Raw genomic sequence first — 17,258 nt, 5'->3', positions numbered from 1 at the left:
ATTTCAAAGGGAGCTCAAAAGAAGATATGTGAACGTAGCCTAAAGCAGACAATTTTGTAAACCAGTCCACCAGTACTATTGGGGTAGTGAAACTCTGAGAAGAAGGCCAATCAGTGATAAAGTCCATTACGTTCTCAATTTAAGGTTTGGTTAGCATGGGCAAAGGCTCGAAGAAGCCCAATGATGCATTCCTACATGGCTTGAGCTAAGCACAGCTAGTAAAGGTGACTATGAGAGTTTCTGAGTCTCTTATATAATTCTCTGGGTGTTTTGTACACTTCTTTGGGTCTCTCGGATAGAATAGCTTCTCTTGTTGGAAGAAAACCCTAAAAAAGAAGCCACAAGGTGAGTTCTACATCCCAACAGATTGTTGGAAGAGAACTGACCCTATTTAAACTGATAAATCAATGAAAAACAGCTTATTTGAATCAGGATGGTGAAGAATGAAGATGAAGAGAAGCACTTCAGAGAAGCTGAAGGTTTGAACCACTGAGGCTGTGCAAGTCTGCATATGAGCTTCATTTTGGGTTAGGACAAGAAGAGAAGAGACCTTTTAAGAGAAATTTTGAATTGAGTTGTTGAATTTTTTTTAAGCCAAGTGACTTCTAGAAACTCTTGAGAAATACAGGCTAGAGCCAATTAAATTTCAAGCAGACATCTGTCCCGGATAGCATATAAAAATTTCAGTTGTGAGTTAAAGTATTACAGCACGGACATTAGAAAGATAAGTTAACAGATGCCAGGTTGTCCAGGTTGACAAGGATGCATCAATTTAAGACATTGATAAAAATTTTATTCACAAATTGAAATCTGCAGGAATATTTTACTGGCCAAATGGCACCATTATAAGTACTGCCCATTCTATGTATTGAAGGTGATTTTCTGCTTGTTTATCTCCTTAATCTAGATCAAATGATAGACCCCATGCAGATCCAACCTTGTAAAATAATGAGCTCCCTTGATGTGATCAAATAATTCTGAGATCAAAGATTGCAGCAATCTAATTCAGTCCATGATAATCAATGCATGGCCTAAAGGTTTCACCCTCCTTCTTATTAACAAAGAAGAATCTAGCTTCAGGAGAGGTAGAACACAAATAAAACCTTTCCCCATATTCCAATTTTCATTTATATGGGAGGACATTGCCTCAGCCTGTGGTAAGAATAGTGGGTAAACTCTTCCCTTAGGAGAGTGTGGCCAGTTAGGAGCAGGGTATTCCACTGTAGGGATGATCTGCTGAGAGAGTTTCTGGTTCCTTTTTAGAAAACCCAATTGGAATGTCTCAGTATTTACTTATCAGTTCAGACAGAAGAATAGCAGACCTGAGCAATAATTACTAGAGATGAGCGAGCATCAAAATACTGAAATGCTCTTTAGTCGAGTATTTTTCAATACTTCAGTGCTCTATTTGAGTAATGAGCCCCATTAAAATCAATTAGAGACTTGAGAATTTAACTAGGTACCTAGTTAATTTGAAAGTGAAAGATTAAGTTGACCCCTTGGGGGGGGGGGGGGGGCGGACTCTGGTGGCAGCATGCAGTACTCAGTATGCAGTGTATACTTTACCCAAGCATGGTCTAGTAATTTCACATCATAATTTTAAAAAGTCATGAGAAAAATCGGAACTTTTTGGGCAAAAGAACATCCAATAACATTTTTTCCAGCTGAGGTATCTAGAAATGTCCCATTGGCCTCCTGAAAACCTGGAAACTCAATGTAACAAAAGAAGGAGGAGAATTTTATCTTTGGGGAAGGTAGAGTCTGGCCCAAGCTGATCTAGGTCACCTAGACCTTGGAGTTTTCCAGGTGTGAGCTATTACATGACCACAATAGAGACATCAACAATGTTGTAAGACCCTCTTTTTTAGGTTTTCCAAAAATTTTTATAGGAGCAAGATGGGAAAAACATCAATTACATTACATTTCTTGAATGCTCTCCTCAGATCATCTGCTTAAGAAAAGTTATGACATGAATGATAAGCCTTCAAAGTACTTAGCAACCAGAGATTTAGGGCCCTATTCTACAGGAAGAGATTTAGGGCCCTATTCCACTGGAAGATTATCGTTCAGATTATCGTTAAGTCATTCGAATCAAAACAATAATCGTTCGGTTGAATAGCAGTTAACGATTAACGACCAAACGAGAAATCGTTGATCGTTTAATAAGACCTGGACCTATTTTTATTGTTGCTTGTTTGCAAATTGTTCGCATTTAATAAGATGTCAAACGTTCGCTGCGTTCGTGATGAACGCAATAGCGACGACAAGACGACCGCAAGAACGATCATAAGTAACGATTATCGTTCCATGTAAATGATTGAACGATTTCAGGTCTTTCATAATAGCGGACGTTTGGATCGTTTATAGTTAACGATTATGTGAAGGATAATTGTCCCGTGGAATAGGGCCCTTAATGTTCTAGGTTAATTCAGGTTTAAAATTGACAGTGTTTTTGTTTGGGAGCCACCTTGCTTGAGGCAAAAAAAAAAAAAGCTGACTCAGCAGATAAAGTACATTCAGGTTCTTCAAATACCATCCCAAAGGAACCTAGAAAAGCAGACAGGAAAGATGGTATTGGATCAACATTTTACAATAAGAGGAAAGCATAAGGGCCCTATTACACGGAATGATTATCTGCCAAATCTGGTCAATTTGGTAGATAGTCTCTCTGTGTAATAAAGACAATGATCAGCCGATGACAATGTCGGCTGCCAAGTGCTTATGGCCACATGCATGACCAACGGCTGATGAATCTCTAAACGTAATAATGTTCATACATCACCTCTCCATGCTCTCTGGTGTTCTCTTTGCTTCTCCTCGCTCCCCGCAGCTGTCGGTGCAACTTCAAGGCAGGTCTCTAAAGTGACAAGCTATTGGGCCAATCACTGGCCGGGACCGCCGCAGCCAATGATTGGCTGAGTGGCCTGTGAATTCAGAGACCCACTCTAAATTTGCATTGGCGGCTGCAAGGGGAAGCGAAAGGGACACCGGGGAGCGTGAAGAGATACTGTAATATACTAAGAGATACTTAATATTTTACAATTTTAAATCAAGGGCTGCACATACATCACTAACGATGCCCATGCAGCCTTAACTGCACAATAAGCTCTGGAATTAAGGGCGCTTTATAAATCAAAAATAATAAGCGAGGTGTGTAATAGGCTCAGTAAACGAGCACTCATCTTTACTATAGTGATTGGGCCGTGTAATAAGGCCCTAAGACAGAGCTTCCCTGGCATGCAAGGAAATGAGATGAGTAACACCTACTCAGTTCAGTGCAACTGCAAAAAATAAATTTGCAATTCCTAAGGTGCGTTTACACAAACGATAATTGGTCCGATTGTGCGATTAACGATGTCGGAGTAACGATTTTTTTTTTTCAGAACGATCAGCGTTTAGACGGTACATTATATCGTATGGAAAAATTTTTGCGATCGCTTAAGCCTATCTCACACATTGGTTAAATCGGCGAACGACTGTTTAACCCCTTAACGACATCGGGCGTAAATTTACGCCCTCGCGCCCTGGTACTTAACGCATATGGGGGCGTAAATTTACACCCGATGTTTTCCCGATCGCTGTGTGTTCGCACACAGCGATTGGGGAAGATGGCCTGCTATAAATCATAGCAGGCCAACTTAGCTTCTCGGCACGGGGGGTGGTTAACACCCCGCGTGCTTACGATCGCCGCTATTGGCTGATCAATTCAGATCAGCCAATAGCGGCGATCAGAACCTTTCCGGGTCACCGGTGACCCGATGACCCGGAAAAAATTACTGTAAAAAGTAATGGTGGTCACGGTGCCACCTGCCCGATCGCCGTGAACGGCCGGTGGCACGGCGATCAGAGTCCACAAAAATAGTAAATACCTGCTCTGGACCCCTCAGCTAGAGAGCTGAGGGGTCCAGAGCAGGTTTTTGTACATTAATCACCTGTCCCGGGGTCCTGATCGGCGTCTTCCGGGTTCGCGGCGTCCTCCGTCTTTCCATCAGGTCTTCGGCTATTTCCGGCGGTCCCCATCGTCTTTTTTCGGCTATTTTCGGCTCCAACCTCGTCTTTTTCCGGATTTTGCGCTCTGCTGCCCCCTAGCGGCTGATAAGTGTAATACACTTATCAGCAGCTACAGGGATGTTCAGAATGTAGAAAAAGTTTTTTGTTTTTTTTTCCAAATTTTTTTTCCTATTTTCCGCACCCTATGGCCGCTGAGTGTTGATCAGCATCGCACAAAAGTGCGCTGCTAATCAGTGACTCCTCCTTTTTGGCGTAGGGTGTTTTTTTTCTATATTCTACTGCCACAGTCTGCTGATAAGTGCCACACACAAGTGCGGCATTTATCAGCAACTCCTTTGTTGGCGTAGGTTTTTTTTTTATACTTACTGTAAAAAAACACATAAAAAACACTACATTACACCACACTACATTGAATAAAGTTTGACACTACACCACTACATACCCCATATACTAGTCCCCGTATAAAGATGGCCCCCAGGGTGTTTTCGGCGTCGGACGCATACGTTATTATTGCCTCCGACACCGAAACAGCCAGTGAGGATGAATGGGGGGATCCTTCTTTCCTCCATTCATCCTCATCATCCTCATCATCCAGTGACGTGTCTGGGGGTAGCGTCTTTTCCGCCAGTACCGTTCCAATAAGAGATCACGGTATGGCGTGAAATTCTCTAAACTCTGTGAGAGTACCTCAGGGTACACTTACAGATTTAGGGTACGTGCACACTGCGGAATGGCGAAGGATAACTCTTCGTGCATTCCGCAGCTGGCACCCGCCGGCGGACTAATGCGGGTGCGTGTCTCCACCCGTGTCATAGACTCCAATCTATGCATGGGCGGATTCCATCGTCCATCCAAAGAATGAACACGTTGGACAGAGAGCGGAATCCGCCCGTGCATAGAATGGAGTCTATGACACGGATGGAGACGTGCGCCTGCATCACTCTGCCGGTGGGTGCCAGCTGTGGAATGCACGAAGGGTTATCTGTTGCGATTCCGCAGTGTGCACGTACCCTTAGAGTGTATGATGGAAGGGACACCCGAATCCAGCCCCCAGATGCCCCCCCCCATCCGAAGTTAGTGGGGAGATAGTTTGGGACCTGATCTTCCCACTGCTGGGTAAAGGTTACCACCTGTATGGGGATAACTTTTATACCGGCACCCCCTCTCCCGGTCCCTCGCTGCCCGAGCTACTGTAGCTTGCGGCACGATCCAAAAAATATCAGAAGCAGTAATAGAGCCCTAATATTTAGCAGCCATGGAGCGGACCCAGCGCTTCTGGATATGAGGGACCCCATATTGCACCAGGAAAACATTTTCCAGGTGACGGCCCCCACACTGGAAAACAGGAGACCCCAGAAGAAGTGCAGAGTGTGGCGTAACAGGGGGATCAGGAAGGACACCATTTTCCAGTGTGACACCTGTCCTGATCACCCCGGCCTCTGCATACTGGATCGCTTCAAGGCGCACCACACGTCATTGGGGTTCTACATTATCTAAATTCTGTCCCTTATTCCTATTTCAGGGGTCACGTTGATCCGGGGATTATTCTGATCGCCATTATGGAGTCGGGAAGGAATTTTTCCCCTGTGATGAGGCTACTGTTGTCTGCCTTACGAGGGTTTTTTGCCTTCCTCTGGATCAACACAGGTTGAATTTGATGGACACCTGTCATTTTCAACCTTATAAACTAATAATTGGCCTAATACCCCCAAATAAATTAGAATTGTCCCTTTTCCCCAGTTAAATAGATATGGCCACCAATCCCATTGGAGGATGCCATGATGCAATTACAAAGCCTTTGTGCGGCCAGGACAGTAGAAACCCCCCACAAGTGACCCCATTCTGCAAACTAAACCCCATAAGGAATCAAACAAGGGGGGCAGCGGGGATATGGCCCCCTGGTGACGGACACATTTGGGATGTGAAAATGAAAAAAAAAAAATTTTTTATTTTCTCGGCACATGTTCTACATAAGTGCCCGTCACAAGTTGGGTCCATATGCTCACTGCACCCCTTTTTCAGATTCCTTATGGGGTGTAGTTTCCAGAATGGGGTCACTTGTTGGGGGTTTCTACTGTCCTGGCAGCACAGGAGCTTTGTAATTGCGACATGGCCTCCATCCTCCATTCCAGCCTCTAAATTGCGCTCTGTCCCTTTGGTGGCTTGCCCTGTGCCCATATGGCACATTATGCCCACATGTGGAGTATTTTCGTACTCAGGGGAAACTACCCTACACGTTTTGTGTTCATTTTCTTTTTTAAGCCCTTGTGGAAATGGAAAAAATCAAGGCTAGACCAACATTTAGTGTAATTTTTGTAAAATTTTTACTCTAAATCATTAATCTTGTCATGATTTTTTCATATTCACAAGGGGCTAAAAGATAAAAAAAAACTAAATGTGTAGCGCAATTTCCCCTGAGTACGGAAATACCCCACATGTGGACATAAGTGCCATGCGGGTGCAGGGTAAGTTTCCGAAGGGAAGGGGCGCCATTTGGTTTTTGAAGGCTGGATTTGGATGGAATGGATTTCGAAGGGGCTATGTTGCATTCAAAAGGCCCCTGTGTTGCCAAGACAGTTGAAACCCCCCACAAGTGACCCCATTATGGAAACTACACCCCTCAAGGAATGTAACAAGGGGTGTAGTGAGCATATGGACCCCACTGGTGACGGGCACAAATGTGGAACAATGTGGCGTGAAAATGAAATATTACATTTTTTACACTATAATGTTGGTTTAGCCTTGAATTTATCATTTTCACAAGGGGGAAAAAAAAAACAAAATGTGTAGAGCAATTTCCCCCGAGTCCGTAAATACCCCACATGTGGACATAAAGCGCCATGTGGGCGCAGGGCAAGCCTCCGAAGGGAAGGAGCGCCATTTGGATTTTGGAGGTTGGATTTGGCTAGAATAGATGATGAACGACATGTCGCATTTACAGAGCCCTCGTGCTGCCAAAACACTGGAAACCCCCCACAAGTGACCTCATTCTGGAAACTACACCCCTCAAGGAATCTAACAAGGGGTGCAGTGAGGATATTGACCCCTTGATGACGGGCACATTTGTGCCATGAAAGTGAAAAAATGAAAATATTCCCTTTCACGTCACATTGTTCCACATTTGTGCCCGTCACCAATGGGGTTCATATGCTCACTGAACCCCTTGTTAGATTCCTTGAGGGGTGTAGTTTCCAGAATGGGGTCACTTGTGGGGGGTTTCCAGTGTCTTGGCAGCACAAGGGCTCTGTAAACGCGACATGGCCCTTGAAATCCTTTCCAGTGAAATTCAGCTTCCAAAAGCCAATTGGCGCTTCTTCTCTTTGGAGGCTCGTCCTGCGCCCCCTTGACGCTTTATCGCCACATGTGGGGTATTTCCGTACTCGGGAGAAACTGTGCTACACATTTTGTGTCTTTTTTTTCCTCTTATCCCTTTAAGAAAATGAAAAATTGAAGGCTAGAACAACGTTTTAGTGTTAAAAATAAATTTTTCTTTTTTCACGCCATATTGTTCGGAAAATCTGTGAAGCACCTGTGGGGTCCAGATGCTCACCGCACCCCTTTTTACATTCCTTGAGGGGTGTAGTTTTCTAAATGGTGTCCCTTTAGGGGTGTTTTTTAGGTTTTGGCACCCCAGAGCCTCTGCCAACCTGAAGTGGTACGGTCAAAAATGACCAAATATAACGGAGGCGTTGAAATTCACTAGGCACTCCTTTATATCTGAGGCTTGTGGTTGCGTCAAATAGCGCAATAGGGCCACATATGGGGTATTTCTATAAACTGCAGAAACGGGGCAATAAATATTGGGGTGCATTTCTTTGGTAATAGGTTTATAATTATGAAAAATATTGGATTACAATAAAATCTCTGCACAGAAAATTTAAATTTTCAAATTTCTTACACACTTAGCTTTTATTTCTGTGACTCCCCTAAAGGGTTAAAAAACTTTCTGGATATGCTTTTGCAGAGTTCGGGGGGTGCAGTTTCTGAAATGGGGTGCTTTGTGGGGCTTTCTAACATACAGGCCCCTCAAATACACTTTAAACCTAAACAGGTCCCTAAAAATATCTGATTTTGAAATTTTACTGAAAATTTGGAAATTTGCTGCTAATGTTTTAAGCTTTCTATTGTCTAAAAAAAATGAAAGATCGTTTAATAAATGCTGCCAACATGAATTAGACATGTTGCTAATGCTATTTAATATATAATTTATCTGGTATAACCACTTTCTGTATAAGCAAAAAAGTTTCAAAGTTGGAAAAATGCATTTTTTCACATTTTTTCACGTTATTTGTTTTTTTTTCATAAAGATTCGTTATGAGTATCGACTCCAATTTTCCAGAAATGTAAAGAACAATATGTCACGAGAAAACAATCTCAGAATCAACCGGATAGGTAAAAGCATCCTGAAGTTATTAATGAATAAAGTGACACTGGTCATATTCATAAAATTTGTCTCTGTCATTAAGGCCATTTCAGGCTCTGTCCTTAAGGGGTTAAACGAAACGATCTACGAATTTTTTGTGAACGACGAACAATGATTTGAGAACATGTTGAAAGATCAAAATGAACGATTTCTCGTTCGTCATTTGATCGTTCGCTGCGTTTACACGTACGATTATCATTCGAATTCGATCGTTATCGCGCAAGTTCGCACGATAATTGTTAAGTGTAAACGCACCTTTAATCCCCATTAAACAGGAAAAGAGCTGATAAATGTGTTGCGAATGCTGACCTGATGCTGCCACCTTTGCTTAGGAGCAGCCACAGAACTAGTTTAGATCTGTAGCTGCACCTGTAAGGGTGTATTAATGTGTTTAATAGTTATAGCTTATCTGTTGCTATGATCTATTCTACAAAATTTAATACAAATTCCTGGCTACACTGGACATTCGTATCTTTAATCATAGCGTGACTTGTATTTACAATTCTGCTAGATGATGTTGTAATAATTCAAAAACTTGGCTGCAAATGTATCTCTAAGACACAGCAGTGATCCAGAGAAAATCTTTGTTTTTCTGCATATTGGGAACATGTACCTTTTAGTGCCCTATTCCACGGGACAATTATCGTACGCATAATCGTTAACGATAAATGATTTCAAATGACCGCTATTGCGAACGGCCTGAAATCGTTCACCCATTTACATGGAACGACAATCGTTACTTATGATCGATCTTGGGGTCGTCTTGCCGTCACTATTGCTTTCCTTACTGCTGCGAACGACCGAACAACGTCTTATTCAATGCGAACGATTTGTGAACGAGCAACGATAAAAATAGGTCCAGGTCTTATTAAACGATCAATGATTTCTCGTTTGTCGTTTAATCGTTAGATTATCGTTTAGATCCGAACGATGTAACAATAATTCGAACAATATTCGTCCTGTGGAATAGGGCCCTTAGCTAAAAATAAGCACAACAAGTTCTATAAAAGACTGTGAACCAGCAAGTGCTGCTGGAATATGGGAGCTCAGAAGTTCACTTTGTAATGTATGTTCTGTTCTGGTTCTGAATGGTTTAAAATGTTCAGGAAGATCAGTAGAAAAGATATATGCAAAGGTGACTAACTAACTAAATATATATATATATATATATATATATATATACACTATATGTATATAAATATATATATATATATATATAAAAGTTTGGGGTCACATTAAAATGTCCTTATTTTTGAAGGAAAAGCACTGTACTTTTCAATGAAGATAACTTTAAACTAGTCCTAACTTTAAACAAATACACTCTATATATTGCTAATGTGGTAAATGACTATTCTAGCTGCAAATGTCTGGTTTTTGGTGCAATATCTACATAGGTGTATAGAGGCCCATTTCCAGCAACTATCACTCCAGAGAACTTTCATCTGAAACTCGACAGTCTATTCTTGTTGTTAGAAATGAAGGCTATTCCATGCGAGAAATTGCTAAGAAATTGAATATTTCCTACAATGGTGTGTACTACTCCCAGAGACAGCACAAACAGGCTCTAACCAGAGTAGAAAAAGAAGTGGGAGGCTGCGTTGCACAGCTAAGCAAGAAGATAAGCACATTAGAGTCTCTAGTTTGAGAAACAGACGCCTCACTGGTCCCCAACTGGCATCTTCATTAGATAGTACCCGCAAAACACCAGTGTCAACATCTACAGTGAAGAGGCGGCTGCAGGATTTGGGGCTTCAGGGCAGAGTGGCAAAGAAAAAGCCATATCTGAGACTGGCCAATAAAAAAAAAAAGATTAAGATGGGCAAAAGAACACAGACATTGGACAGAGGAAGACTGGAAGTTTGAGGTGTTTGGATCACAAAGAAGAACGTTTGTGAGACGCAGAACAAATGAAAAGATGCTGGAAGAATGCCTGACGCCATCTGTTAAGCATGGTGGAGGTAATGTGATGGTCTGGGGTTGCTTTGGTGCTGGTAAGGTGGGAGATTTGTACAGGGTAAAAGGGATTCTGAATAAGGAAGGCTATCACTCAATTTTGCAACGCCATGCCATACCCAGTGGACAGCGCTTGATTGAGGCCAATTTCATCCTACAATAGGACAATGACCCTAAACACACCTCCAAATTGTGCAAGAACTATTTTACAGCAGAAGCAGGCAGCTGGTATTCTATCGGTAATGGAGTGGCCAGCGCAGTCACCAGATCTGAACCCTATTGAGCTGTTGTTGGAGCAAGTTATGGTAGAAGTGCCCATCCAACCAATCCAACTTGTAGGAGCTGCTTCTAGATGTCGGGCGACTGACATCAGAGCCGTGCAGATGTACCGCACCCACTACGCTCATCAGCTCCTAACGATTGTGACTGAATGCACAGGAAACGCGTTGAGCAAGAGCCCAAGGAACCAGAAGCAGCCAAGGGATGAAATCTTGAAAGGGACACCGGATACATGGTAACCTCTTTCTATGCTTCATGTTGTAAGCTTCACATACTAGTCTGTTGCTATCAGTGGAGCAAAATTACGGTACCAGGTGCTCCGATACATTGATGAACGTATTCATCCCAATGGACTGCAGATCTCTGGTACATTATAAGACGTACTATATCACACTGTTTTACACATTGTAAATAAACCACACCGTGGCAAGAGTTCTCTGCTCCTCAGTTTTTGTGAATGTTAATCCTATATAAAACAGAGAATATACTATAATACTATAATATAATAAGTATAAACTGAACTACTATATAACTGTCATAAGTACATCTTAAATGTATTTGATGACAATTTGCACTAAACTCCATATATGATGCCCCTGCTTTATTAGTGGAATGATTCCCTGTTGATGAATCTGGCACAAGGTAAAAATCCTGATGCCATACTAACATGGTGCCCTAACATTGATAAATCTTCTTCAATCTGAAATAATAAAAAAAGTATATTCAGAAAACATTTTGTATTCATGACCCCTTTATGTTATAACGTAATGATGCTTATTAGACATACAGTCTACAAGAACCATACATTAACTGCAAAGCAATCAATGAATAAAGAAAAGACCATACATCTTTACAATAAATCATTACTTTAAAGGGCAAACTTCTATCTTCTTTTATCAAAAAGCTTTCTATAAAAACAGAATCTTCTTATACTTTACTCACTTTGTGATTTAAATTTGTGTTGTTAGCTTTGCGAGTGCACCACTCTACCACTTAACCTCAAAAAGTCAAAAACAATTTGTATCAGTTCTGATTCATTGCAAATGCTTGATTTAGTAGCCTTGTGTAAATTAGAGTCAAGGGCAGCATTGGTATTTTTAAATAAGTTTCATTTTTTAAATGATCATTGTATAATGCATATTTCTTATAATTTGTTTACCTTCATGTGTACATTTAAGCAGTATAATTGACTTTTACTCTTGATGACATTCACTGGTTTTAATTATTTTGAAGCAAATTCAATTATGAAATTCATCTCTTGGTATATAGTATAAGCTGAGTTGTTAAAAAAATATAAAAACAATATATTATATATATATTTGTTTTTTTTCCATTTGGAACAGATTACTGAATTTGCATTTAGGTTTCTTTGGCCAAAGTAGATAAAAAAGAAAGATACAATTCTACAGGAAATACTTCTACTCATTAGTTTAGTTATTTTTAGCTAAGCCTGCATTGTCGCTTAAACAACACAATGATGTATTTCCTTTATGCTTGCCCTCCCTTTTGTACTTTTAGATTCACTATTTGTTTAAAAAAAAAAAAAAATGACATCAAACAAGACTCATAACAATTATATGACATTTAATGTATGCTTCCAAATTGGGCCTTGGGGGAGTTTTGTGCTGCAGGTAAAAATTTTAATTAAAAGGCCTTTTATGATAGAGGGCAAAGGGACGATTAACATATAGGACAGGGACATGGTGCTTGGAAAAATCTGGGCTGTATTCTATAAATATGTTGTCAGGATTGTGCAGTAACCTGGTGTGAACTGGGCCTGTTTTTACTTCTATGTGCCGCACCCCCTTGCTTCTCAGCTGTCTGGCAATGAGGGAGTTAAACTGATTTACTGGGAGACTTGATTTTTCCAGCTGAGTAGGTCTTAAAACTGACTGGTTTCTCTGCCTATCTGGAAGATCTGAGCACCGATCCAATGGGGATTTGAACCGGGCTCTGGTTCAGCATAAAAGAAAGCTAAGGCGCTGGCTATTAGATTAACACTCTGATCCCAGCTCCCCCTGTCTATTCCTGCGCTCCCCGTCATAATTTCCTCTGCTTGCTTGACTTTGTTACCTGACCTCTGGCTTGACTTTTTGACTATTCGATTGTAACCTGATTTGTACTACGCTGCCCGTTTGGTTCTGACCTTGCTTGTTTGACTATTTGCTATTCTGTTTGTTTGTCTGTCTTGTTCTGTGTGCACGTATCTAGTACAGGAAACGTCTTTGTGGTTGTCCACGGCCGCCTAGGGCCGTTTGAGGCAAGTAGGTAGGGACAGTTGGTGGGTTCAGTATCAGGGCTCACTGTCGTGTCTTGTCCCTACCTCCCCTGTCCTGACATATGGCCTTTTGTTTTTAGTTAGAGATGTTTGGATTACAAAACTCTGAAGGATCAGCATTTTACTCTCAGTGGCTTAAGAAGATGGATGCAGTCCTAGGACTGCCCGAAAAACATAGATGCTGCCTATGGCAGATGCTGAATGTCAAAGATTGAATGTTTGTGAATGTGAACTTACTGCTAATTTCTACTTTCCGTAATACTATGTATAAAAAATTTTTCTTCTTCTTTTCTTCTTTTGATAACTACATTGGGGAAACACCTGTAACACTACATTTACACCACACCATCTTTCTGTTTATAGTTGTCCCTATTTGAAGTCAGTGTTCATATGCCAAAAACAGAATTGGAACCTAAACAGGGTAAAGCCATAATGGTAGACTTACTAAAAACAAACCCAATGCACATTACTGACCAAAATACTGCTTGACCTAAGGGATTGTATATTTGCTTTATACTAGATGTGAAATTTGCAATTTTTGCATGGTATACTTTTGGATATGTATGAAATAAAAGGCAAAAATATATATATATAAAATTTTTAATGAAATGAGTACTATAACAAATGTATGCAACTCTATGCCTTTGCCTGTGTACATTTTGCTGAAAATACAGACATTTGGAAACATTCTTGACAATATACGTCATTATTTAACCCCTTAAGGTCAAAGCCAATTTTCGTTTTTGCACTTTTGCTTTTTCAATTTTATGTTTAAAAGTCCATAGCGCTTGCATTTTTTCACCTAGAGACTTATTTGAGTGCTTATTTTTTGCGAAACCAATTGTACTTTGCAATTACAGGCATTATTTTTCCATAAAATATGCTGCGAAACCGGAAAAAAACATTTGCGCTGTCAAATTGAAAAAAAAAAAAACGAATTTGTTTTGATTTCGGGGAGTTTTGCATTTACGCCGTTCACCCTATGGTAAAACTGACTGGTTATTCATGTTCCTCGAATTGTTACGATTACAACGATATATAACATGTATAACTTTTATATTATTTGATGGCTTTTAAAAAATTCAAACCATTGTTAACAAACATACGTTCCTTAAAATCGCTCCATTCCCATGCTTATAGAGCTTTTATCCTTTAGTCTATGGGGCTGTATGAGGTGTCATTTTTTGCGCCATGATGTGTTCTTTCTATCGGTACCTTGATTGCGCATATACAACTTTTTGATCACTTTTTATTACATTTTTTCTGGATTTGATGCGACCTAAATTGCGCAATTTTGCACTTTGGAATGTGATTAATTAATAGTTCAGGCGATTACGTGCGCAGCGATAGCAAACATGTTTATTTATTTATTTATTTAATAATTTATAAAATGGGAAAAGGGGGGGTGATTTGGACTTTTATTAGGGGAGGGGATTTTTTATTAATAAAAACACTTTTTTACTTTTATTTTTACATAAACTAGAAGCCCCCCTGGGGGACTTGTATATACACAGCAATGATCTCTCATAGAGGGGACCCCGCCGGGACCCCGCTCTGAACACCCCCCGCGGCACCATGACGTACCAGGTACGTTATGGGTCGCTAAGGGGTTAAAATTTATGTTGTCAGGTTTTTGATCAAACATTAAAGTCACATAAGATGATTAGAGGCAATTGAGGCAAAAATAATTAATAATATGCCGTCTCATCCCTTGCTAGAATGTTTTTATTAGGGATGGTCCGAACCTGCCGAGGTTCAGGTTCGTACGAGAGGGTGGATAAAGTGGGAGGACCGCCTGGAAAACTGGGATACAGCCTATGGCTGTGGCTGTATCCTGGTTTTCCAGGCGGTCCTCCTGCTGTATCCTCCCTCTCCACAGAAGTTTAAGACAGCGGCAATCATTGCCGAGAGTCCGGGTTCGTACGAACCCAAATCTCGGCAGGTTCGGACCAATCCTAGTTTTATCTTATATTCGTGGGACCAAAGGGATAATAATTCTTCTTTAGGATAACATCCTGAAGACATTTAGAGACTTACATGCCCTTCATGCTCCACTGGGAATTCTGGGAAGAAATCATATACATCATAGTTCTCTTACAACCTTATCAAAGAATCTGGTGTAAAACATCGGCTTGAAGGGAACACTACCTTAAAAAGGTGGTAAGAAAGAGTTACTTTGCATATCCTTTTATCCTATATAAGTATAGTTAAGTATACCTGGCAATTATGTGTAGACTTGAAACAGAATGTAAGGGAATAAACTGTAAGGGCCCTATTACAGGGGACGATTGTTCAAATTTAAACTAATTAAACTAACGTTTGCTGTGTTTACACGGAACGATTATCGCTCAAATGCAATCGTTAATGCGAAAATTCAAACGATAATCGTTCCGTGTAAATGCAGCATAATTCCACATCGTTCCTTCTTTTGCTGGGATCAGATGGAGTAAACAATCATCGTAACGATCGTCGTAACAATCACAACTAACTACTATCATTCTGTATAATATGGTGAACAATTTCAGGTCGACAATAAACAATCTCGTTTGCGATCATTTATCATTAATCGTTAAAAATCGCTTCATCTAAAAGGAACCTAAGGGCGCTATTAAATGGGCTGATGAGCTGTAAGTGCGAGTCTTGTAGATTGGTGATCTGTTACTGAGCCTACTACAAGAGTCAACCATATTGCTGAAAGGGATGAACAATTCATGGCTAGATTGTTCAATCGACTTTTTGCTTTACTCCTTTCTCATAGAGATGTAAAGCTGACAAATGGTTTTTAAGCAGGGAAAAATTAAGCTAAAAATCAGCTGAAAGGTGAGCATTTGCTTGTTAGTCGGCTTGTTGGCCCTACTATACAAAGCAATATCAGGCTACTTGACAGATAATCGCTTATGTAATAGGGCTCTAATTTCCCTTTGCAGAACTGGGTTGGGTATCAGTTATTTTGCTTTGTTGTAAGAACTACAAGTGAGCCAGATGCCAACTGGTGCCGCCATGTTTGTTTGTGGTACATAAAACTATCCTAGGCACCATGAGCAACCTGGTGCTGACAGATGAAGGCATATGGGAACACTGATGTGCTATACTACAGTACTGAGTGAAAGGAATTTTAAAAGGTGGGGCTCTTGCCCCTAAGTAGGTGAGTGGGTGTATTGTATTGTAGAGTAGGTGTATTAGGGTATATTGTTGGCCTTTGTATTGAGACGAGGGCCTGAACTAGTATATTAGAAAGTCGACTTGGTCCTTCTGCAGGAGAAGAGGTTGCTAGGAGGCATAGGTTTGGCTAGGACAGCTATGGAAGGAGTAGGATGGGCATAGACCGTGGAAGAGGGGAGAAGGTGGGGTTCTTGAAAGTTGGCTCCATATGAGAAAGATTACTCTCTAGCTGGAGAGGTAAATCGGGAGTAGACTTCAGTGAGGCCTAGTGGTGCAGGCATAGAGACAGCTATCCTGTTGAGCCATAATTTGGTTGAATTAGAATAATGAGAACTTAGAAAAAGTTCCTGTGAAGTGAGCAGAAACCTAAGACTAATGTGAACCATTTAATATAATTTTATTGAAAATTATTGCTGAAAATAAATTAGAGGGGCATTCACACGTCCACAAAATATTGGGTTTACATGGACAGTATTTTGTGGATTGGACCTCTGAGCTCCTGGCAGCTTGATTCATTATGAAGCCAGAAGCTCCGAAACTGTTTAAACGTTTATATTACTGTACTGACATCTGAATGCCGACCAAAATGTGTTATCTACTATGGATGGAACCACTAAGCTTTCGTACCTCACTTGAAATTTTAAACCACAAAGATTGAGGTGCCACTGTGCCTGAAGACTTTTTGTCAACTTGTCTGTTTGGATTGCTGTTAAGTAAGAGATTGTCTTTTTTTAGGGTACATTTGATTACTGTACTTAATGTAGGTTTTACCTTGTGGATTTTATAGTATGTGTTTTCATTCATTATAGTGATAGCTGGGGCATTTTTCACAAAAAAATGTTTTACTTCAAATCAACTGGTGTCAGAAAGCGCCAGATATTTATGATTTACTTCTATTAAAATTTCTCAAGTCTTCCAGTACTTATCAGCTACTGTATGTCCTGCAGGAATTCATTTATTCTTTACAGTCTGGAGAGCAAAAGAGGTTTTCTATGGGGATTTGCTACTGTTCTGGACAGATCCTGACATGGACAGAGGTGGCAGCAGAGAGCACTGTCAGACTGAAGCGAATACACTACTTCCTGCAGGACATACAGCAGCTGATAAGTACTTGAAGACTTGAGATTTTTTTTAAATAGAAGTAAATTACAA

The sequence above is a fragment of the Dendropsophus ebraccatus genome, chromosome 2, assembly GCF_027789765.1.
Source record: "Dendropsophus ebraccatus isolate aDenEbr1 chromosome 2, aDenEbr1.pat, whole genome shotgun sequence".
Classification (NCBI taxonomy): domain Eukaryota; kingdom Metazoa; phylum Chordata; class Amphibia; order Anura; family Hylidae; genus Dendropsophus; species Dendropsophus ebraccatus.
The sequence above is the reverse complement of the archived record's forward strand: the minus strand, read 5'-3'. Positions refer to the sequence as shown.